Source organism: Clarias gariepinus, chromosome 1 (assembly GCF_024256425.1).
Source record: "Clarias gariepinus isolate MV-2021 ecotype Netherlands chromosome 1, CGAR_prim_01v2, whole genome shotgun sequence".
NCBI lineage: Eukaryota > Metazoa > Chordata > Actinopteri > Siluriformes > Clariidae > Clarias > Clarias gariepinus.
The window spans coordinates 31,883,310-31,902,915 of record NC_071100.1 but is presented as its reverse complement, the minus strand read 5'-3'; the positions used below and the strand labels follow the sequence as shown (position 1 = coordinate 31,902,915).

Genomic DNA, 19,606 nt, shown 5'->3' with positions numbered 1-19,606 from the left:
AGTTGGAGTAAACAATTTGAAATTTATTTTTAAACTTAACCTTGATTAGAAGTTTTAGACATCTGGATAGAAAACTAGTTTTGTAAAACCCTCTCTCTCCCTCGCACACTGCATACGTGCTGCATGTGCTGCATATGTTAGACTAAAAAGGTGAAAGGTTTCACATCCTTGATGACATCTGAATGTTAAAGACTAAATAGCACCGTCATCTTAGTTGGTAACTTCCATCTCCGGTCCTAGAACGTCTGCTTAGAAACAGTGGTTCATGATGAACTTAACATACAGTACACATCGTTTTAAACCGGTTTCGTAACATAATATTAGATGCAATAAATATTTTTTTTCAATAGCAGATTTCCATGATGTAGTAGCTTGTAAAAACAGTCAGTTTCACTTTCATAGGAGGGAAAAGGAGAGAGACAGGAAGCATTAAACATTAAATGCCTATCCTCTGTAACTGACTAATCAAAATCTTGTATGTGACCCAGTACATTTATGTTCAAACAGCTTTACAACATTAAGTACTTATCATTTAAACCACTCTAGATGCTATGGGGTGTGTCTTGTACAAACTGCCTTGACTGCTGGCAAGGTCACGCTATAGCCTGGCTTTACACAATTGTGAAGTAGCTACAGATAAAATCATGGAGACATGGGCCATTAGCTTTGGGTGATGTTCAGTTCAACCGTCTGAATGATGACCAAACTGTGATCTCAATGATTTTGATGTGGCATGATTGTTGGTGCCAAACAGGCTGGTTTGTCTATTTCTTTTGGATTAACAGCTGATTTTTAAACACAACAGTTCCTAGAACAATTTACTGCAATAAATTAAAACCATCCAGGGAGAGGCAGTTCTGTTTACAGAAACACCTTGGTGATAAGAAAGGTCAGTGAAGGATGGCCAGACTGACAGAAAGGCCACGGGAGCTCAGAACAACTCTGTACAATTGTGATGAGCAGAAAAGCATCACAGAATACATGACACGTGAAAACTTTAAGTAGACAAGAACAGAATTCAGTGGGCACAGGCTCAACAAAACCGGATGATTAAAAACTAGATACACGGAGCCTGGTCTGATGAATCTCAATTTCTGCTGAGGCACACAGGCGATAGATGGAATTTGGCACCAACAGATTTAAACCATGGTCACAACCTGCCTTGTGTCAACAGTCCAGGCTGGTGGAGGTGGTATGATAGTGTGGGGAATGTTTTCTTAAAACACTTAGGTCCTTTTAATACCAATCAATAATCGCTTGAATGTCACAGCCTTGTTGTTTCTAAGCTATGGTCCCCACCATGGGCAAAATTTTCCGATTACTTGTAGCACACTAACCTCCTTTAATATCCTGTTTATCAGTTTTCAGTTCCTCTCTAAAATTCATTTTATGATTTTTGCCTCATAAGCCAAAACTTGTTACAAGAAGACCCTTTAGGCTACAATTCCGCTGTTCTGCATACACAAGCACTGTTATTTGTCAGATTTCATACATAAAATAATAACAGCTAATGAGCTTCTGGGCAACAACATAACAAAATTTGGCTTTTTTTTTATACTTTTGCTGGGGAAATTGATCTCTGGATGCTGTGAGGATACGTCTCTTAATCTATAAAAAATTGACAAAATAAAAAACTGAATTCATGGACCACTAAACAAATAGCAGGATACTAGGATACTAAACCCTCAAAGAGACATTGGTCATTTGTCATCACTCTTAATGCCCTGTGGATGTACCATCAGAGGTTCAAGTTATAAATACTGATTCCTGATAACAGGGTAAAATCCTAGACTGCTACAATTTTAGCGTCATCACCATTATTTGCTGTATATTTGTCCATTGTTCTGCCTTCACGTTTTTCTTTAGTAAGTGAAAAGCAGCACAATAAAACTGAGCAGATCATTGACTTGACACTTTAAAAACATTCAATTTCTTTGCTTTGTGTTGGTTCCCGGTACGTCTGTACTGTAACGTGCCGTTCTATCAGTTTTACAGCATTTGATAAAATCTAAGCCAAAAGTTTACTCTATACACTTTAAAATTTATACTGCTAATTTATCATCACCAGTGACCCGAATCCAGTGGCAGACGTACATGCCCATGCCAAAACACTGCCTCCACCACTGACAATGCATGTTTGGAACATTAGCTTTTCCCATTTCTTCTCTATACTTTGCTCTTGGTTTCATTTGTCCAAATAATTTTGTTCCAGAACTGAGCAGGCCTTTTTCTTTTAGAGGTTTTGGAACAAAGTCTAATCTGGTCTTTCTGTTCTTGAGTGTTATCAGTGGTTTGCATCCTGAGGTAAAACATCTGTATTTACATTCATGAAGTCATCTCTTTATTGTAAACTTGGACAACAATGTGAAGTGGTTTTTCTTCGCCAAGGAAAAAAAAAAATTCTGTGACCACTTCAGGTGTCTTCAGTGGTTTTTGTTCAGGCATCTTGGTGTTGTTGAGTGACCTAGTGCATTTCTAATTTAAGAATATAACAAAAGTGTTAATATGCTCACTCCTGAAGTTTCTGTAAGTTCTCTGATAGTCAAGTTTTGTTTCTTGTTGGTTTTTTTTTTTTTTTTTATTTAGGTTAACGATGACTTCCTTCACTTATAATGGCACAGGTTTAAAATTCATGTTGAAAGTTCCCACTAACAGCTACTGCACCAAATGGCAATTAAAAATTTTAAATCAACCCCAAACCTTTTATCTCCTTAATTTGGCATGGAATAATGAGGAAACAGGCCAAAACAGGTCATCAAACTGTGACGTTGATACATGGAGACTTTGTAATTGCTAAACCTTTCATGCAATATTTTTATTAAGGCCCGGATTTTAAAGATGAAAATTTACACTTCAATCCAATCTTGATTGCTTCACATCAGACTGATTTGGTTGGCATGTTATGTACAAAGGCAAAACTACAAAAATGTACAGTCCGAATACTTATGCACCTGACTGTATGAGCTAAAAACTACGAGATCTCATTATTGCCTTGTTAATATAGGTCACCTTGAGGACCCTAACTCCCCCCAAATTGCAAATTCATTTCATTATCATCAAACCACACAAACACTAATCCCACAACAATTATAAATATTGCAACTTCCCTATAAAGAATAGTTCCACCTTACATGTCCAGTCATAACTCAACACTTATACTGTACATATAACTCATGAGCAGAAAACAGACAGAAAAAAACGATATATGATTTATGGACTGTTTACTTATGTGTGCGCACACACACACACACACACACACACAGGTGCAGCACAGATCATAGAAACATCATAAAACCTTACGCCTGGGAATGCAATCTACCAGGGTGGGGGTTTAACTTCTGGAGGTGAGTTTGCAGACACACACACACACACGCACGCACGCACGCACGCACGCACGCACGCACGCACGCACGCACGCACGCACGCACGCACAGATGGACTGAAATAAAAGCACACTGGTAGTGTGAACATGGGCTGGAGGGGGGGAGGTCAGGTCAGCCACCCGTTGCCTTCCTTTCCAAATATGCAGCCTGCGTCACCAAAGCTGTGTGTGTGTTCCTGCTGCCTGTTGTGTGCGTGTGTAAGTAGAGATATAGAAAGGACCATTATACAAGTACTGTATGTTCCATAATACAGAACAGAAAAAGAAGCATATGCACACTCAGCGTTTCCCACTAAACGTACACGTGGGTGACGAAATAAAAGAATTAAATGAAAAAACTGACAGCTCTGTAAAGCTGTAGATGCATTTTGCTTCATCATTTCAAGCCGACTTGTCCCTGTAGAGGTTCACGGTTTGATCAGAGTCAAGATTCGAAATTCAAGCTTCAAAGAACATTATTAATCCCAAAGGGGAAACTGCTTAAGTATAAAAACGCATGCATACTAGATATAAAAATTCTACACACCCCTGTTAAAATGTCAGGTCGTTGTAATGTTAAAAAAAAATGAAACCATAAATCAGGCCAGATATTTCCACATTTTATGTGATTCTGCTTATTTCAAAAGTGATTCTTATATACCCATCATTATTTAAGCGATCGAAAAACACCCCAAAATAAAGACTTCTTTCTGACATCTTTTTGGTTTCATAATATCCTGAAGCCACGATATCTGACAGGTTTACAGGACATGTCACTTTGGTGCCACATTTTTTCCACTTGTCGATGATGGCTTTTACAGTGCCCCATGGTACATCCAATGTTTTGAAAATTCTTTGATACCCCTCTACTGATGGATATTTTTTAAGAATAAGAAAGAGTACATCAAAAAGTACAGGACATCCAGCCAAAAAATGATGAAAGGACAAGTGGAGAATTACCAGAGAAGCTGCCAAGACATCCACTACAGCAACATTAAAGGAGCTTCAGGAACATCTGGCGACTACTGGTCACTCCCTGCATGTGCCAGTCTCTCTTATTCATCACACGATCTCGGCTACGGTGTAGGGTGGCTAGACAGAACTCCTTTTTAACAACAACAACAAAAAAAAAAAAAAAAAACAGCCTTCCCAGACAATCATGCCAAATAATGTGCCAAACCGTGTCATCAGTTTGAAAGACCAAGAGAGAACTTTCTGGCAGAATCCTGAAAGATAGCGCCCCAGTCAAGATAAGAAGAATCACAGATGGCTCTAAACACCAATTTTTTGGCCAAACAAAAAAAAAAACCTGCAGATCTCTGTTAGACACATGCAGACGAAGTCAACAGAGAAATACGTCTTCTGAAAAAAAAAAAGAGCAGCGTTTTGTAGAGCCCAAATCTACATCTAAGAGACTAAAACTGTGGAATGCCTTTAAGATGGCTATGCACACAGATTCCCTAACTATTGGTTAGATCTCAAGCATTTTTGCCAGGAATAAAGTAAAATTGCCAAATCAAGTTGTGCTTTCCTACAAGAAAATATATATTTTGAATAAAGTATTAGATAGGGGAATCCTAACTATCTGAAGCCAGTTCTTATAAGCTTTTTCCTCTTATATATAACGAATAACAGTATGTGCTTTACCACTTCTGGAACAATAAAAAAAAATTAAATGTAATTAAAATTAAAATACACACAGCTCATTCCATAACTATCATCAACACACCCTTGAACTAAATATCATTTAGAACAACGATCCAAATTCATCCTCTGAGACAGGGAGATTGAAACCGTCCTGGTAGACCAAAACATTACTAAGACAATTTGTGCTGTTTTTCCAACGAATCTGTCACCCATCTGTTTTATCCAGTTGTTCCGCAGCTACATGTGTTTACTATGAATCACTACACAGCACACCATCAGCTTTCCACACCCATATACACATGCATATAAACACTGAGCACTTTGGGATTAAAAGATTTCAGTCACCGTACTGCATATTTTATGCTTTTTTTTTTTTTTTTTGCATAATTAAACACACCAGCATGAGTTTCTGCTGGGATGGTTAAAGCTTTATGTAATGCCATGGATTCAGCTTGGTATCCCTAAAACCGCAATCATTTCTGTGAGTGTTTTAATCCAGACGAGTGAACATGTTTGTCGGATATGAAGCTATTTCCGTTGGGGTAGAAAATTTCAATTCATGGAGAGCAAAACAAATTCTGTCTCTCCTGAAGTTTGGAGGATTTTCAACAACAACCGATCCATAGCAAATTTATGTTAGCAGCTAAGACTCAAATACATGCAGTATGACCAAAAGTATGTGGCCACCTTACAATAACACCCACATGGGATTCTTCCCCAAACTGCTGCCACAACGTTAGAAGGCCACATAACTGTCTAGAATAACTTTATAAGATTTTCTTTTGCTGGGTACAAGAGGCCAAAACCTGTTCCAGCGTGACAATATCTCAAAGCCCATAATATAATTTTCTTCTAATTTTCTTGAACACCATCTTTGCCATATATTAATGTCCAGCATCTGTTGTTCTCCAATTGCATCTAAACCAACACTTAACATATGCTCAGACCAAATTCAACCAAATATTAAATTAGGAACAGGGGTATAAAGAATAAGAAACTGAAAAAAAAAAATTGGCTGGTTAACAAATGTTAACTCATTAAAAAGATTTCAACTGCTGGAGCTTGTAGAACTGTATGCAGTCAAATCAGACTATAAAAGTGTTGAATATAAATGTAAAGTCACAGCGCATGCAAATTTCTGTGCACCACAATGCAGGGGAAAATGCCTCTAAGGAAGACCAATGATAAAATTCAAATTTGTAGAGTTGCCCTGAAGAACAAAAGAGGATTATGATGGATGTGAACTGTAAACATATCAGAAAAGTAAGAGTGAGAGACGAAAGCAGGGAAAAAGTATGAGATAGTGAAAGAAACATTTAGGCTATGCTCAAATCTGATTACTTGCTCATAGCTAATTAAAAAAAAATCTTTTGCAGCTGGAACTGGAAGAAACGACAGAAAATATTTCCCATATTCAAGCCTCATCTTATGTGGCTTCAAATCCCATTAAAATCAAATGTCATTTGTTTACTTTGTCTTTCAGTGTGTGACGTTCCTTGACGTCAGAAATTTGCAAAAAGAACACCCTAGACGATCAGCATAAATCAGCATAAAGAGAAGCAGTGAGGCTGCGAGGTCGTGACTCGTTTCATTTATTTTTTTTGAAATATGTCTTTGCCAAATACAGCATGTACAGAACAGTCATTGAACAAAAAATATTTTAAATGTGCTTGTATAAAAATAACCACTGTAATATTAAATATAAATGCAACGACACCATTAAATGTAGCTGTGTGTTTTAGTGCTGCAGATATCTATATTGGTATCTGGAGTAAAATGAGAACTGGAGAACATTTTAGGTTTTGTGTTTGATAAATTGCACAAAGATCACAAAAGCTGGTTGAAGAATCAAGGAAGGTCAGAGCTGCTGCTGCTTTCGGTGGTATATAATGGTTATATGGTTTTCTGGTAAAGAATTTCCATTAAACTGTTAAAAATGAAAAAAAGATGTATAATAAACATGTTTATGTCTGTCTGCTCAATCTTACATTCATACTAGCATGCGACAAGTCACTCGCCTCACTTGTAGTTTGCCACTTATACTGTAGGTGTGGAGCGAGCTCTTCTGTTGTTGCCTGTGGGTGTGTATCGCCTGCCCAGCTTTGATGAAAAAGACTAATAGCCAAATTGAAGCCTACAGCACAGAATACCACAGATAAAGGATTTCATTCATAGAAAATGAAAGCAGAAAGAAAGTCAACTTGTGACAGGGAAAACTGAAAACAATCCTGCGCCATACGAACGGTATAAGGAATCGTTTCGTGCCAGGCTGGAGGTGCAGAATGGTTGCCTGTTGTTTTATTGCCCACTGGTGTGAAAGAACCTTGAGAGGTGTGAAGCAGCAGCTCTCCATAGGCAGTAATTTGGCCAAGCTATGGGAGAAAACCACTAAGTAAAAAGAAAAATGTGAATGACTGAATACATGCATGAATAGTTTCCCTCATGTTTGCATTTAGATACTAGTTATAGAATATTGTTTCATTCCTGCACAGTATATTCTCCATGTGGTGTTTAACTAAGCCAAAAACATGCACACAGAGATAATCCTTTTAACAATACAATAAAGAAATACATACTATTTGTCTGCTTTATAAAAAAAAAAAAAACTATTTATTGTCTTTACACAAAGGCAAAAGAAATACTAAGGATTTCTGTTTATCATTACTTATCACGCTTACACACATACAAAATCTCTTGTTGCCCCTAGCAACAGTACAGTTCTCCTCTACGCAGATGTACATACATCACCACTGCGTGATCATCTCTCAAGAGTCCACTTTCACCCAATGACCCAAAGCTGCTCCATGCACGATCGTACCAAACACCTCATTTTCTCACATTTGAATGAAGCAAAGTGTTCTGGAAGGAGAGGAACGACTTCAAACTACCTAAATACACAAGCCTCTTTAATCTGTGCACTTATTCAACTCGCTTGCAACTTAAAAAACCTTTTCCCCTTAGCAACAAATCTTTTTTGTCAATGATGTGCTGCGCTGATAAATGACTTTTTCCATAGCCGCTTCCCATTGTGGGCAAATATTTCTAACAGAGTCATTCTTCTGGGCTTCTGCTTTCCATAATCTGAGAATTAACCTTCAGGACTCAAACCCTATTCTCTACTTTTAGATCACAATGTCTCTTGACACTAAAAAAGTAAATAGGAAGTCATTCGAGATGCAGCCAGAGATCCACACGAGCCAAGTGTCCGCTGAATGCTGTTAACAAATGTTATGCATCTAGATGAATTTAGAACTTAACCTTGAGCTTTTTGTGGTTACACACACACACACACACACACACACACACACACACACACACACACACACACTTTCACCTGTGCGTCAGGCTACTTCAAAAGTTCTGATCTAGTTCTAGATCAAGTTCTAATTCAATAACAACACAAGCTTTGCTGATGATGTAGAACACACCCCGTCTACATAAACACATTTTCCTCAACATTCTTGTTGGTGTAATCACTACCGGACCAAAAGGGACCTGAACAAACAAAACAGTTTTATTAATAACTTCGTCAGGTTTAATGAAAGGAAGCTACACCACACCTTGTGCAGCGTATGAAAGCACCTGCCACAAATCCTGCACTCAAACACTTCCTGTAGTTGTTGATCAATGCATGTGTGAAAGCTTTGTAGTGGCTTCACTTCTCTAAACACAATCATCTCCCGCAGCACGTATTAGCTGATGGTACACAAAGTTCATGAAACCGAGTTGTTCCGTTCCATGCAACTGATTACTAAACCAATGATCCATACTACATTTTCACACGGGGAACGTTTCCTGCAGGAAAATGGCGTTAAAGTAAAGAAGCTAGGTTCCAACAGTTAACGGCTTCATCTCTGATCACTCTGTTGCAGGATAACAACAAATGTTTTATTTCAATACTTAAAACTGACTTAAAAGTAACGCAAGGCAAACTTCTATCATCCGTTGGAACTTTTTCCGTCACGAGCTGTGTCTAGGAACCGCCTACTTTCACAAAAAGTGCCAAATGACTGAGAGATGACGAAGCACTAACATTTTTCTGGAGCTTACTGGCCAATACGCAAAGTGATCTTGTTTCCTTATTGATAAAAGCTTTAAACTTTGCACAATAAAAGATCATGTGAACTTTTGGTGATAAAATGACTTACTAAAGACCTAATTTTTGTCTCAGTGTGAACTTATGTATCTAAGGAAAAGGCTAGTAAGATCACAGTCTTCAGGAAGTTAAAGCTTGCAGTGAGAAAAGTGTAAAGAGAGAGAGAGAGAGAGAGAGCGATAGACACAGAGAGCACTGACCTATAGCCCTGTTAATCTTGACAGAAAAAAAAACCTTTACCCATGAGCCGAGTCATGCGTTTTTCGATTGGTTTCTTGTTAACCGCTGCACTGCTGCTTTACCAACCTGATCGAAAGCCCCCTGTAAAACTGATATAGAACAAAGTTACACTGGCATGGTAGGCCAGCATATTCAAACCAGTGACTGTAAATTCCTTTGCACAGAGCTATTAAATTTTCCGCTCTGTGCACTTGATGGCGTCATTAATCCTGAGCCGAGCTATGGAACAACATATACAGTGAAAGAATTGCAACCAAATGGTGTATATTCTGAAAATTACTTCATATTAATGCAGAACATATAGCCTTTTTACCACCAAACTGAGTCATCATTACAGGAAGAACAAAACCATCGAAGACTGAGTTCATAGCAGTGTGCTAACCTCACAACACCCCTTGCACCCTTGCTACCGTGCCTTTAATCACAATAGAGTAAAATACCCGCTTTCTTCCTATTTTGGAACAGCTTTAGCAGTAGGTAAAGGTTACGGCATTGTACCTGTACCATCCGGACAATTTTAAGGTCAAGTCCCATAACATGCATACTGATTTTAGGCTGTTCTTAAATAATTATGTTCTCAGTGGTGTCGAATGTATAAAACTACCTCTGTGAAAACATATTGAGCTTTAAATTAAATGATGTAGATTAAATTTAAGAAATTGGGCCGAATGTGTTACTGTGACAGGCTGCAAAGTGCCTAACCATACATTTTGTAAAAATGGTTGTTTATGTACGTAATAACCTCAGCAGCAACCTCATTTCCCCTTCCGTCTGTTGCAAACACCCATCATTATCTGTACCTGTTTCTCGCTGGTTCACGCCTTAAGTTATGTTTTTTTTTAAATGCTTGAATGATTCATAGGTCACTGTGTGGCTTTACAAACAAAAAGCACTCCTCTGAAACCGGTCCGGTACAGGGATTGAATTAAACATAAGCTAATAACTTGTCAAAAATGAGAGCTGTACTGTTCTTCAAGACTACATGACTCTTTGAAAGAAAGAAAAAATTAGTAGAAATTAGGGGTGGCTCAAGACTTTTGGAAATTACTGTATGACCCAACACCTGCAGTATGTGAGGGGAACAAACTGACGATTGTGTGAAACCTAAAGTCATATTGCCAAAATTCTGCAAGGGTTTCAAGGGTCTGGACTGTAAGTTGTAAAGCAAAACTTTGTCCAAAATAAAGCATCAAATGCTTTCAAAGAGAAAAAAAAAACTAATATGTGCAGTTTTTTTTATATATATTAGAGACCAGGGTTGATCTCATAGACTCACACCAGTCAATAAAATAATTTGCATAAACATCGCTGGTCTGTTGAATATAGTCAGCATTTACATTTACAGCATTTGGCAATGCCATTAGTCAGCACGACCTACAGAAGCGCTCTGAAGTCTGTATTAAGCTATACGTCCTCATACTGGTTCAGTAGGCCAGGAAGTAACCGTATTATCATCAGTCTACAAGTTTCAAGATTTATATGTATTCAATAATCAGGGCACATATTCATAATTAAAACCTGAAAGAGAGAAAATACCATTCCATCAGTGTAACAATTAAAAGGTTTACATTTACAGAGGGTCCTCATCGTCATCGTTCACCCCCCCCCCCCCCCATACACACAATAAATGTACTCGTACAGTAATTACAGTTGCATGTGTGAATTTGTTTGCCCAACTACCTGCCATGTGGCCAGAGATTATAACCAAAAAATAGATTTACATAAACTCATTTGAACTCACAAACTTGCATTTCCTGATGGTGTTATCAAGCACAAGCTCTCATAACCATGTCACATCAAATGAAGGCAATGAAAGCGTAAACAAAACATACTGTATGTGTCCCAGGAAATGCTGTTTGCACAAGAAAATTAATTTTATAGACAAATATGTGGCCATTTATACATTCATGAAAGCATGGAAGTGACTGCTATGCAGGAAGCATGAGTGATTTTTTTTATGTTCTGAAGCACATGCATTAACTTGTGTACAAAAAAGTATATATCTATGTTATTGCCACAAAGTCTTTCATTCAGTGTTTTTGTCCTGTGCTTAGCACTTACTAAAAAGCAGATGGGAGAAAACACTACTTTCACAGCACAGTATGAGTATGCGGCTTTTAACTGGTGGCGGACAAGGCAGTTACTATGGTGATGAGTGATGAAGCCTCAAAGGTCAGGAGGGTCATCTACTTACAGAGAGACAGAGAAAGGGCTGTTTATGCTGGAGACAGAGGAGAGCATAGCAAAAAAAAATTTTTAAAAGGTGAAAAAGAGAAGCAAAAAAATATTTGTACAAAGAAGAGAAATTCAGTCGTGCAGTGTTCAAGCGGTCAGACAAGACAACGATAATACAAATAGCCAAGTACAACATTCACATATATATCTCTGATTAATCCTGTTCATTAATTCTGACTTAAACCAATACTTGAGCATTATCCTTATCATTTACTGTCATGGAAGCGAACCTGAAAACATCTCATCTTTTCTTTTACAAGCAAAACATTTGTCTTTTAGCTCTAAATTTTTTTAAATGGACATGAAGTGAATTAGGAGAGAATGTGCTTTTGGTGCAAGTTGGACAAATCAATTTGAGGGATTTGATTAGGATTACTCAAAGCTTTATATAATTCTATTACAGGTGCAAGAAGTAAAATAGCTCCCCGAAGTTTTATCATGAAATGTATGCACTGAAATATTTTGCCATTATTATGTTTCCTTCATTTCAAACTAAAATACCAAGTCAAACATTTGGACACATGTGATTTAATGGTCTTGCCTGATTTTTATTTCTTTCCACATTGTAAAACAATGCTAAAGGCATCAAAATTCTCCTTTAGACAGTTGTAACTAAGATGTGTCAGCTACATATGTTTTTATATAGCCTTCATACTGTAACTCTCTAATCTAAGGGGCTGTTTGTTAATCAGTGATTTCTGAGGCTGGCAACTCTAAATAACTTTTCCTCTGCAGTGGCTTTAAGTTTTGGTCTTGCTTTCCTTGGATGCTCTTTATGAGTCAGTTTTATTATAGTGCTTGATGGGTTTTGCAAATGTACTTGACAATACTGTTCTTTCTAGAACTATTCCAGAACAGCTGGCCTATATGTCTTAAATTAACATTTTATTATTACGATTTTTGTTACTTCATAGTACTGAAGTCTCTAGTAATGTTCTAGTATGTAGACAATAAATCAGTAAAAAAAAAAAATAATAATATTAATAATTGAATGAGAATGGGTACACCCATTTTTAGACTTAGAAGTGAAAATTCCAACTAAATGTCTGATTTTTAAAGAGGAGAGATTGATAGTCAATCTGAAGATGGACAGACCCAGAGACAAATGACTATAAATCGTAAATTTGACACTTTGTGTCATTAACAGACTCAAACACATCATTAGAGTCATGACCTGAATGACCTGGGCTTGGAAAAGACATCTTCATGCTGTTCAAAGGTCTGTTGAAATAAACACAGCTGCTTGCAAAGCATCCGAAGACAATTCAGCAAAATATTAATAACATGGTATTAATACCTAAATCTTCCTTGCTCAAAAGTTTAATACATTTTGGTGCACACATTTTATCAAAAAACTGTAGATGTTGCATGCAAAAGTCCTAACACCTTTTTTTGTACAAATCTTGACTTCTGCAATATTAAATCAATACTAAACAATAACATTTCCAAAGATCACTTTTCCAACATCAAATAATAATAATAATGATAATGTTACTGCAAACTGTCTGTATGTAAAGAATCCAACATACTTACAGAATTTGAATTCTTTTTAAATGCATTGTTAGGTCTATAAAAAGTATAAACATTGCCTTTAGTATTTAAATTGTTATTAATATACATTTTTTTGCATCCTTTAAAGCAGAGATCAGCAAGTCATGTTCTCAAAGCCTGTTGTGGCTACAGACTTTCATATCATCCAAGATAACCTTCATGAAGACTACTAAACTAGTAACTGTTTATGATCACCTTCTTCCCCAATCCTGCAGCATCACCTGAACACACACATGCACAACTAAACACCAAAACCCGTAGTAACCGCTATAATGGTCGATTGTAATTGGATTTCATCTTACATTTAAAGCATGACTGATCAGAAGAGGAAGGCATCTCTTCATGGTTACTGCTTTACGTTTATCTCAAGCTCTCTTTGCCTGGGTCTCCCTGATAGTCAGAGCAAAGCGAGGGTCTAATGGTTTTCTGGTTTTTATAGCATGATAATCATCAGCAATCGCTCTCACAAAAGTAAAGAGATTGCTACTGAGTATTTTGCAGAGTAGAAACATTTTAATTAATAAAAAAAAGGATCCCATTTCTTGTTTTTTTTATAGATACAACAATCGTATTTTAAAAGGATTTCAAATTGTGTACCTCATGTGACTAGTTGTGTAGTGCTACACAATTAATCACATAAAAATCTAAATGACAATATGGACCTGTTCAATTTTTAATCGCAAAAGGTTATGATTTATTATAATACATTTATTAGTTAAATATCGCAGTTTATATTGCAATTGCACTTTGTGTCAAATTAATCGTATGATCAAATCATGCAACCCTACTGGACAGAATATTATTATACTGGCAGTTCAGCCATCTTTGAGACAACGTGGCTGAGGATGTATTTGCAAATATAATTATTGTTTAATTTTACAAATTAAAATTGTCATTTTCAATAAAAAAAAATAAAATAAATCTCTCTCTCTCTCTCTCTCTATATATATATATATATATATATATATATATATATATATATATATATATATATATATATATATATATATATAGAGAGAGAGAGAGAGAGAGAGAGAGAGAGAGAGAAAGTCAGGCGCTCGCTGCATAAAGGCTGCAACAACTGCTGCCAGGCTCCTCATCCTCTCTCGTTTTAAAGTGGGTTCCAATGTTGACAACTTTAATAAGAGGATTAAGTGGATTTCTCCCTTTCTGGGCTTCGGGATTTTGGTTCTGCGATTACTCTCCTTCCATTACAAACATATCAGAATGAATTGCAACTTATTTTTACATAAAAATCAACAGTTTGCAAGCAAGGATTTACCTGTCCCAGGTCTGGAAAGTCACAGCATTATTAAGTCTAGCTTTTTATTTAACATCTGATAAACCTCAGCTAATTTCCATGGCCTTCCAAGACTGATACTCATGTTAAAATAAAATAAAATAAAATAACTGTGTGTTGGGCTTTGCCTCCCACTGACTAAGCATGTTACAACTAATCTAACACTTAAAGGTCAGCAAGCACATACTGTAGATGTGGCATGTAGGTATATCTAGAAAAATACAGATTATCTTTAACTGCATACTGATGTATCCCAAGTGTAAGAACAGAGAACTTTGTAAACGAGAACTGTCACAGGGCCATGGCGAGTAAGATGGTGAAAGATGGCCGAATTTGGGAGCTGAAAGCAGGATTTTACTGTGGTGGAAACGGGTTAAGTGGACAGATTAGCATGTTTGGAGAAGCAAGCCGACCGAATCTCTTGTAGCCTGCAGCCATTCTCCACTGGTAAACGAGCCAGATATATACACTACACCCACACGTCACTGCACACACACATAACTCTCAAACTGGACGGATTTAAAGAGGGTGTGTAAATGTGGGTATAAACACTGCCAGTGCAAGCCATTGGATAGCACTATGGTGCTGTAAGTGGTTTTAAAACATATCTTTTCAGTTTAGAAATGGCTGTGAGCATGATTAGAGACAGTTACAGATTTAGTTGTCTGCAAATGTACGTAATTTGGACACACAGCTGAGGTGACGACACTTCCACCTTCATCATGGATTGCGCTGTGAATGTGTGTCAATCGATAAGGGCTCAAGCAAAAGTTGGTTCTGCACTGGTTGCTTTGGTCGGGGGCGGTGATGAACAACAGCTCCCCTGCACACAAAGGACAAATGATTTAACTGTACAATCAGTTATGCAGGCTCGCCAGAGGTGCCAACATGGCTAATGTGAAAATACAAGCAAGCAGAGAGAGAAAAGAAAGCAAATTTTACCACAAACACATTATTCTTCATATGTTTTCTATATGCTTTTTTTTATATGCCCCAGGCAAAAATAAAAAAACAAGCCGCCTGATTTGTCTGCTACATAAAAACATGCAGCTCCATATAATATCCAGCTTCATACTTTCCCAACCGAACATACCACAGTCTCGCTATTCAAGTTTCTGCTGGCACACAAGATCAAGACTTGTGCATTCCCAGAATAAAGTGCACCTACCTTCATGAAGCAAAAGCAACTATAAATGTGTCTTTCTGCCATGCAGCTCAATTAGTTTAAAACCTGCTTGATTCTGTATAATCCAACCTGGACAGTAGCTTTGTGAAATTAATCTTACACCATCAAAAATAAACAACGAAATGCAAGCTACTATCTGCTCACTATACCGAGTATACCAAGTGCCAGGATAAAATACAGTAGCAGTATTGCGATAAATAACAATTATAATACAATTTTATTTTATCAAAGGAATTGGGCATAGTTTTAAAAAAGCGGTCTGATTTTATTGTAACTGATATAATCAAGAAAGACAAATAAAAATTCTAGGTAATTCTTTGTTCCAAAAATATATATATATATATATATATATATATATATATATATATATATATATATATATATATATATCAAATTAAAATGAGTACAGATAGAGAACTGCTGTGTTAAATTAAAGGTGCTGTATTTTCTATTTTCAATGCCATGCAAATATCAGAGCTTTAAATAACCTAGCACCTGATACTTATAAGATCTTTCTTATGCCAGTCACATTCACAAGTGTTCACAGCATGGTCTACATCAGTCAATTTAATAGGAAAATTTCTAAGATCCAATCTGTTTCAGTGTGTCAGGTCAGCGTGGGAACAGTTTTTACTAGAATGTTTACAGCGCTGCTGAATTCTGAAATCTGGTTGGTCAGAAGGCTTAAATCAGCACTTTAGCTGTAATTCAAATCCCAATTATACAACAGGTAGTTTAGACCTAGTAGTCTGATTGGATGAGAGGTAGCCCGTTGTGATAATGTATGGTAACAGGACTGAGACGATTAACTAAATGTACACTATCACTCTGTCACAGAACAATTCTTCTTCATACTAAACGTTGGTCGCAGCATGGGTGAAAGTAGGTCGGTGTGGTCCACAGTACAAAGGAAAGAGCAGCTTCCTGCCAAAACCCACATATGAAACCAGTCACGGAAGCAAGAAGACACACCTGAAAACGTTATTTCATCTTCAACAAAAATGTCTCATTTAATAACGGCTTCCAAGTCAAAGCTAATGAGTCCCTAACCCAAGTCCCAAATCGCCCTCCAACCCCTGATCAAGCGAGCCCCTTGGGTGTGCGGGACAAGGGATTTTACACTCTAGAGCACTAGGCTTTCCATTTCACACTATTTGGGATACAACGCCTGAACCTTGAAGTTAATGCAACTGATATTCTAAAGCAGAATAAGGCGAAATAAAAAGAGAAACTTAAGAAACTTACAGGACTGTCCACCACCTTCATGCTTTATTTTTCACTACTTGTAACTAAACAGTACTAGCAAGAATTTAAAACTATTCTATACTGTACCAACGGTCTGACTGTCGCCAGCTCCACCAGTCGCGGTTAGTAAGTTCGACTACTCGCAGACAGATATGTATCGGCGGAGCAAAAAAACTGGTTAAACAAACAAACCAAAATCATGCATGTTTAAAAGCAACATTACATTCGAGGTCGAGCTGTTATGCTGAATATCAGCATGGCTGTAATACCTTTGAATTCCAAATCGCTGTGACTGCATCACAGCCATGCTAGTATTCATCGCACCAGCACTTCCTTTCATGTGATATTCTATTCTATACTATAGTAGCAGCTCTTTTACATGAGTTTGTATGGCAAACGTAATTCGTAGTCAAATAAGGAAAAGATTTTAAAATAACATGTTGTCACTAAATAATAAACAATGTATAAATTGCTGATACGGTGAAGCTTTTATAAGGAGATATTTATGCAACAAGTCTCCAGTGTAAGCAATTTATAACATTAAATGTCACATTAAGGACGGAGCTAATTGCTCTTGCTAAGATGACAAGCTGCTATTTTCATCTTATACTTTAAGAGAGAAAAAGAGAAGTTGATAAAGGAACAACTGTTTATAGCTGTGAAAATATAAGTGGTAAAAGAAACTAAGTTGTCTTGTGAATGTTGCACAACATGACATATAACCATAAATGGTTAAATACTGACAAGTATGAAAATGCAGCTGAAAATTTTGTTATTGGAAAATAATTAACTTTGATATGGTAACAGCCCATCGCATCTCCGTGCCCTTGTGATAATTTTTCTATAACAGCAAGCCCCAAGGTCGTTTCATGGCTTTTAATCCGTACACCCCAATCCCCCCAGTGAGAGTTTTCCTAACCCTCTGTGATTAAAAATAACACAGCTGGCCAGGAAAACGCTCGGTCTGGCAACGCTGAAGCCACAGGGCCTCATGGGACATGCTAAAGGTCCTCACAGGAAAATGTGACATCAGAGAGTTCCTCTGTGAAACAAACAAACAAGCAAGCTAATATATAAATGCAAAACAAAGATACTGATTAATCCCTCCACTGGAATAAAATTGACTGGAACGGGTAAAAACAATCAAGCTTCATGCTATTTAATTTTATTTATTTATTCATTTAATTAATTAATTGATTTTAATTTTTTTAGGAAGGTTTGGTTGCCAACTCCATGTTTTGGAGTGTGTGTGTATATATATATATATATATATATATATATATATATATATATACACACACACACTATATATACACACACACACACACACACACACACGCATGCACGCACGCACGCACATTCAACCAAAAACATGTGTACACACTTCAGGAAAAGAAAAACTTGTATAAATATTTAAATATTTATTAATAAATGTAATGCTGTTATATGTATATATTGATACATAAGATAATATTATATTAATATAATGTACATCCTACTACTGAAGTGTGAATAATTTTTTTGCCTGACTGTGTGCATGTGGGTGTGTATGCACATTATATATATATATATATATATATATATATATATATATATATATATGTTTGTTTGTTTTTTGCATGAAATCAAAGAAGCCAAATAGTTTAGCATTGTGTTTTTAAAATGCACATCACGAGGTGGACAGAAAAAGAGAGAGACAGGTTGAGAAAGAGGGGGGCGTGTCTGTGTGCGTCACACGCCTAAGTGACGTCATTACACCAAAAAGAGGAATACCTTAGTGTGACAGTGTGCAATAAGACTAACTACTTTTGCGATGTAATTAATTAGGTGGGATGCTGCATGGGAGTCGCACATGCCTTCTATTTAATAATATTCCCATAGTACCCTGGTTTGGACCGAGCCTTTATGATAGAGAGAGAGAGAGAAGCTGAGGCGATAGCTCAGTTACTCATCAAACTGTACACGTACACCTTCGCCCACGACTCAACTGCCTCTTTAGTCGGTGTGCTGCAGAGCATCAGGCTCTTTAATTCCAAAAAAAAATCCTCATGCAAGAAAACCAAAGGGTCTCTAAACCAAACCGCGCTCTGTGTGTGTGTGTGTGTGTGTGTCCGAAACACAGGAAACACCGAGGCCTTTTCTCACAGCTGAGGAAGTGATCGAGGTCGAAAGTGATCAACATGATTCTCACGCTGCCTGCAGCATCCGATTTTTTTCTCTCGTGTACTAATAGAAGCAGTATTCTTGTAAATTAATACACCCTGCAGTGCTCTGACTCTGACACACAGCACAAGACTGTATACAACGTAACGACTTACTGTAACCGCCCTGTTCTTTTTTTTTTATTAATCAATAGAGTCAATGTAACGAGAACAATTGAATCGTTGTGAACAATGCATTCTTAGAGAAAGCTTGTGAAAGGAGCGGCAGTAATGGTGCACTTGGTGCTCAGGCTTGTTGAGATGATCGTTGCTTCTAGGATGCAGGAAATCAGCCCACGTTTGAGGGTTTTCTGCAGCTCGGTGGTCCATAACCCCACCCAAGCCAGTGTAGTGAGCCAGCTACCAAGTGCTTTCACTAGGAGGAGGATGAAGATGATGATGATGAGCTAGACAGATGAATGTGCAGATATCACAACCACACCACACACATCGCGGGTTTCTGCTGCTGTCGCTGCTACTGCAAAATCTTTACCAGCGACGCTTTCACCTCTCCTTCACCTCTCAGCTGTTTTTCACTCCCTGC

General features: G+C 37.3%; 1 protein-coding gene across 1 annotated transcript in view; it reads right to left on the bottom strand.

Annotated features, from left to right (window-relative positions):
- Window positions 1–19,606, bottom strand: part of arrb2b (arrestin, beta 2b) — a 53,176-nt gene that overhangs the window by 33,227 nt on the left and 343 nt on the right. The gene's annotated exons all lie outside the window — the stretch shown is intronic.